This window comes from Jaculus jaculus (genome assembly GCF_020740685.1).
Source record: "Jaculus jaculus isolate mJacJac1 chromosome Y unlocalized genomic scaffold, mJacJac1.mat.Y.cur SUPER_Y_unloc_2, whole genome shotgun sequence".
Classification (NCBI taxonomy): domain Eukaryota; kingdom Metazoa; phylum Chordata; class Mammalia; order Rodentia; family Dipodidae; genus Jaculus; species Jaculus jaculus.
The window spans coordinates 2091077-2097655 of NW_025423387.1; the positions used below are offsets into that span (position 1 = coordinate 2091077).

At 37.8% G+C, this 6579-nt stretch overlaps 1 non-coding gene across 1 annotated transcript; it reads right to left on the reverse strand.

The window, feature by feature from the left end:
- Positions 1 to 6271: 6271 nt before the first annotated feature.
- Positions 6272 to 6376, reverse strand: LOC123457203. The gene has a single exon (XR_006634939.1). It is a non-coding gene; the product is annotated as a U6 spliceosomal RNA (small nuclear RNA).
- Positions 6377 to 6579: the final 203 nt, after the last annotated feature.

The window sequence follows — 6579 nt, forward strand, 5'->3', positions numbered from 1 at the left end:
TGTGTTATAATGTATATATTTTTGCATCTTGGATTAAGTTAATGCTTGGATTTTCTAGCTAGCTAGTTATTCTTATCTGTATCAATTGATTTGACGTTATGTATCTTCAGAATAGGAGCTTAAGGTGTTAGGTTTGGCTCTTAAGGCTCTCAGAGTATATACAAAGGTGTTCCTAGGGGTTGACTTTCACTGCTATGGGAATATTCAAGTAGGCTGAGTGGAATAAAATACACATAGATTCTAAAATTTAACTAAACATTGTACACATTCAATCAAAAACAGCACCAAATATTTATGCAAGAGTAGTTATTATAACAACCAGATCCTCTCTCAACAAAGAGGTTAAGATTTCTGATCTGTTGAGGGATCCAAGTCAGCTTGTGACCAAGTGAGACCCTTCCCTGGTGCAATCAATCCCAATTACCTTTTTGGATGATTTTAGTCTCAGTCAAGTTGCTGGCTGGGTCATTGGGCTGGTGTTCTGATTTCTGGAGCTGGGCAGTGGCTTTTCCCACAGGGCAAACCGAGGCTGGCAACTGCGGCAATGCAGATCGGCACCCTTGGTGGTGGAACTGCCACTGCTGCTCCTGGAGCTGCCACTGCTGGATCTGTCGCCACTGCTGCTAAAGCTGCCACTGCTGGGTCTGTCACCTCTGCTCGGTCTATCGCTGCTGTTGCTGCTGCTGCTGCTGCTGCTGCTTTAGCTGCCACTGCTGGATCCTCCGCTGCTGCTGCTGGATCTGTGACTGCTGCCTCTGAAGCTGTTGCTGCTAGATCTGCCACTGCTGCTCCTTCTGGATCTGCTGCTGCTGGGGCCACTGCTGCTGGTTCCGGAGCTGCTGATGTTGCCGCAGGACCCTACTCCTGCTTGGGTCCCCTTGTTCACTCAAGTTTGCATGGCTGGGTCCTGGGACCACCACTCTGTTCACTGGAGCTGGGCTCAGGCGGTGGGGGAGGGGCAGGAGCCACAGCTTCTGTGGATCTCTCAATGTCCACGTGTCCTTCTACCTTGTTATCTGCTCCTCTGTTGTTCACTGCCTCTCTCCCTTCTCGTTTCTTGAGTTGCAGAAAGCGCTGGTGTGAGTGGAAACTCCCCTCACCTGGATTTTCCTGTGGCTTGAGCTGAGCCTGGTGGCTTTCCAGTGCGGTGCCACCGCTGCAGTCAGCGGACCTGCTGGGGCCACTTTTGCAGGCCTGTGAGGGCACTGGGTCTCTTCTACTTCTCCACTGCCATTTTGATTTCCTATACACCTCACTTTTTAGTAAAAGTGTGTATTTTGCTGAGTTTTTTAGGTCTTTTCCCCCCTAGGCTGCTTTGGCATGGTACCTAAGCCATCATCTTAACCAGAAGTGCACATTTTCCAATTATGTCCATTCATGGACTTGCTGGTTGAGACTAAAAGGATATAATTCTCAGGCTGAGAAGATGGATTAGCAGTTGAGATGTGTGTCTGTAAAGCCTAAGAACACATTTGATTCTTCAGGTCAAACATAAGCCAGACACACAAGGTGATGAATGTGCTCATACCCACAAAGTGGTGCATGACAAACTGGAGCCCATTACTTTGGCTGAGACCCTGGTGTGCCGATACTCTCTCTCTCTTTCTCTCTCTCTTGATTGCTATCACTCATAAAAAGTCCAGTCCGTTGGGCCTGCCTAAAAAAAAAAAAAAAAAAAAAAAAAACGAAAGAAAGAGAGACAAATATTTAATTTCTGTGGGAATATTTCTACACTTGTATATCTGAAAACACAAAGTCTATTTCTCAAAGAGGGCACTTTGTGCACTTCCATTTCAAGATTTTTGTTAAGGCCATTAAGTCCAGCAAGTACTTCCAGCACTTATTGTTCAGAGACCACTAAGTTTATTTGTAAATGAAGGGCATTTATTCACTTGCTCTTCAAAGTCTACTGAGGCTATTTCCCGCTGAAGCAAATGCTCCACTTGCCATTCACGGTCAGCTCAAGCTATTCAAGAAGTTCTGCTCTGTATTCATTTCTGTCCATCAAAGTTATTGACATACCAATGTCTTTTGTTATAGTTCTTATTCCTGATTCTTATGACATTGTTTATTTAAGGGATATTACACAGTTTATATTTGTCTGATGGTTTAGAGTAAATAATAAAAATAAATTCTTTGGTTTTGAGGGAGAGAGAAAGAACCAGCCAGAAAGTAAGGGAAGGAGGGAATGAGTGCACCTGGGCCTTCAGTCCCTGTGAACAAACTTCAAACACTTGTGCCTCTTTGTGGCACATGATCAGCATTTTGTGTTTTCCTCACTGTGCACCTGGCTATGTGGGATCTGGAACATGTGTTCTTAGGCTTTGCAGGGGGGCACTGTAACCACTAAGTCATCTCACTAGCCTGAAAGTAAATTCTTTTGAAATAATTTTGTAGATTTCAGCAGTGAAGGAAATTCCTTGTTTTTGCTTTAACAAGCATTTTCTTTAGCTAGTTCAATCTTGTTAACTTTGAAAAAGTCTCTACAGTTTCCTCATACTTTCTTATCCTTAATAAGCTATATGTGCTCAGATGTTTGCATTTAGTGATAGTGTCCATTGAAATGTTTTTCTTATTCAGATTAACTGTTTGGTAAGTAGCTCTTTATATTAAGAAGGATTTCATGTTTTCATGATGTTTATTCCAATGATGTTCTTATTACATGTGTGTCTCCTTATTTTCAGAGTTATGCATTCTTTTGTTTTGAACATGTTATAATAAAATAATGTTTGGTTTCATATTTAGGACCATTTGCTAATTTCTACAATGATCTAGATGTCTGTCTAATTAGTATATTTGTGTTCATTGCTGACTTTTTCAGAATCACTGACATGGAGAGCTAGGGAAGCTTGTTAGTACAGAAATAGTATTTGTATTGTATGGATTGACACACACACACTATTTCCTCATGTGTGTAAATGCAATAGTGCAAACTAGTGGTATTTGTAGCACCAACCTGTGGTTTTGTTTTCTTTTAGCATAGACCCTTTCCTAGTGACAGTCAACTATACACTTAGATAGCTGGGCTGTCTATTAAGCCTAAGAATTCCTCCTGTGCCAGCAGCACTAGCAGTGGGAAAACTGGGATTTTTGGAGCCACATGGTTTTTACACATGTGCATACAATAGAGTTTTCCTCTTTTGCAGACCATGAATGATATGTTATTTAATGGATTTCTACACTTTTTATTTCAACAGTTTTAAGAATATTTATTTCTTCCACAAATACTTTATTCAAAAAATTTCCTGAGCCGAATGCTTATTCTTTGATAACTTTTTATTTTGGATAGATAATAGCACAGTTTTCATAAAATCAACTTTTTTTGTAGTTATTATGTTTTTTAAAAATTTAATTTATTAGTTTTCTTTTCAGCAAATACAGGCAGTTTGATACCATTGTTTAGGCTCCTCCATGATACCCTCTCCCTTTGGACCCTCATTGTTGATGTAAATGGGTTGTGCATTGTGGATTTAGCCCACAGTTATTGGTATGATAAATGTCTCTGCATATCATGATATTTCTACTTTCATTGTTCATTGTGTCTTAAGATTTTTATTAAGTCTGTTTTTAATCTTAAAAAATTCTGTGTAATCATGATATGTGAAGAAACAATGTAGATACATTGGTCACAGAAATGTTTTTAATTCTGCTCATGAAAATGAAGTAAATGTATTTGAAATGTGAGGTAAGAAATCAACTCTCCTTTTTGAGTTATCCTTAGTTTTGTTTTTTGTTAGTTTTTGAGGGGTAGTGAGTACCTCTAGTCCAAGATGACCTGGAATTCACTATGTAATCTCATGCTGGCCTTGAACTCATGATGATTCTCCTGCCTCTGCCTCCCAAGTGCTAAGAATAGAGACATTCACAACTACAACCTACCTTGAGTTATCTTTTATTTTTTTGAGGTACAGTCTCTCTCTAGCCCAGGCTAACTTGGAATTCACTATATAGTCTCAGGCTGGCCTCGAACTCAAGGCAATCCTTCTACCTTTGCTTCCCAAGTGCACAGATTGAAGGCATGTGCCACCATGCCTGGCAGTTATCTTTTTGAATGCAGTAACATATGAAGTGTTAACCTCTTTGTCAGATAATCCATATGCTTCCTTATTTTCAAAGAAAAAGGTAACAAAACATAGCTAATACTATTTATTCAAAAATCTGTATATTTTTCTACTTCAAAATTGACTTGATTTTATCACTCACTATTCCACCAACAAATATGGCTTTCCAAAACAAGAAGGTAAAGAAAACTATGTTCAACTTCTGACAAAGACTCTGAGGTAGGCCTGTTCATCTAATTCCCAGTAGTAGATTTATTTATTCAGAATACATTGACAGGTATTTGAAATGAAGCCATTTAATGACAAAGAGAGCTATTAATACTAAAAACAAACAATCAAATGCAAATAGCAATGAATAATAGAAGCGTGAGATCCTGTGTATATAGTGATGTCCCAAACTCACACTAATTATAAATATACCTAGGCCACACATGGCAAAGATAAGTCCCATTGAGATATTGTACATATGCTGTCCATGTGCTGTCAGTATTCACAAGAGAATTAACGTGTTTAATACTCATATTTTAGATTGTATTTTCTAATGACATTTATTAATTTAGCCTTAATTTAAGAAACTCAGTGTCTATCCTGAACTAATTTCATGTTGTGTGAATTATAAATATTGCAATAGTACATTCTTTATTTCATGCTTTTGTATGAATAGTTTTTGTTTTACTGATTTCAAATGACTTCAATGTTATTTACATTGAACATTACAAGAGTTGTGAGGGCCATTTTCTACTTACATAGTCAATATCTCCATTTAGCACAGGTGTCTGTAAAATACAACAAAGATAGAATAAAGTGATATTTCATTCTCTTAATACCCAAGAGATCTTTAATCATCACTAACTCTGAATGAGAAATGACTATCAGAAGATGCAGGGATTTATTTAAACTTTAATCTTTATGTTTCCATGGTAGCAGAAGAGTGATTCACCTGTCTTGGTGACATCCAGGATATTTTGATTTGACATTTTTTTCTCACTAGTCAGCTTGGCATCATCTTCTTGTGTCTCTTCACTTATAATGTGGCATTTTCCCTGCATTTCATGGTATGGAGATCAGAAAATATAGCCTTTAGAGTCCTCTCTGAACACAAAACCTATCCTAATTTGTAAAATATGGATTGATCAAGCTTAATCTTCCAGTGGTACCTCACACCTTCTGTTCATTATCCCCTTCATGTTGGTAATGCTACCCAGCAAGGACAACTTTATGGGAGATTGATTCACACATTACGGATTATCTCATTTTTCTACACTTTGGAAAAATGACATGAAAGTTATTTCTTCTCTCATGTATGTTCTTCAAATGGAAAGGAATTCTGGATTGCACATATGGAATTTCGTAATGATTAGATCTGAGTATATCTATTTTATCTTAGTCTGTGTTGTGGAATATAGTCTCTGTGCTTCTCGTATCAAAATATACAGAAAGGGAAATCACGAAAAGTGTTCATGTAGTCCATGAATTCTACTATAGCTTTTGTACACAATATACCCTGATATTGTCACCCTCTCATAAACATTGCTCCCCCTCCTCCCATATCTCCCTGTTCACTGAATCTCTAATTCTTTATAAGTCATTTCTAGTTATTGTGATGTCTCTATTTTCCCTCTTGTCTTCATTGTCAACAACAACAAACAAAAAAAATCAACAAAAGAGAGAATTACATATTTTTCATAAAGTTCTGTTATGGTTTCAAGACACGTGGGAAGAGGCTAGATTGTGAAAAACAGGCATGCATACTCTCATCTCCAAAGTAAAGAGATGTATTTTCTCCAACACAAAATCAAATCTAAAACTTACACAATGCTAGAAACACATCTAGAATTTCCCTTTCATTATAATAATAGTCGATTGTTAATATCATAGAAGTTGTTGAGACAAAAATCCATTGAGAAGTATTCCACCTTTGGGACTGAGAAGAAATATATGTTCAAGATCAGGTAATACCATTTCTTCTACTTATTTGAGGTGCCTAAATTTTCTTTATTTAAAATATGGAACACTTGGGCTGAAAATATGGCTTAGTAGTTAAGATGTTTGCCTGTAGAGCCAATGGACAGACCCTGCTTTGATTCCCCAGCACTCACATAAGCCAGAGGTATGCGCTGGCACATGTGTCGGTGGTTTGTTTGCAGTGACTGGAGGCCCTGGGATGCCAATTCTCTCTTTACCTCTGTCTCAAATAAATAAAAATAAAACAAAATATGGAAAACTTCAGGAAGTCGTTTGTCATCCCTGAACAGGGGCCATGTTTATGTAATCAATATCATTCCAACTGTAGTAAAGGTACTACTGAAGTGAACAGTATCTTATTTTTGTCATCCCATTTTCAACATAATCCTAAACCAAAACTGTGTCTCTAATTCAACACCTGCCAGATATCCTACCTACAAAATTATGAAACTGAATAATTATAGTCATTGATTATTGGTATGACGTTAAGTCCCAGGTACATGAGCTACAGGTACTGGAGTGCCCATATTCTCTCTCTCTCTCTATTTCTCAA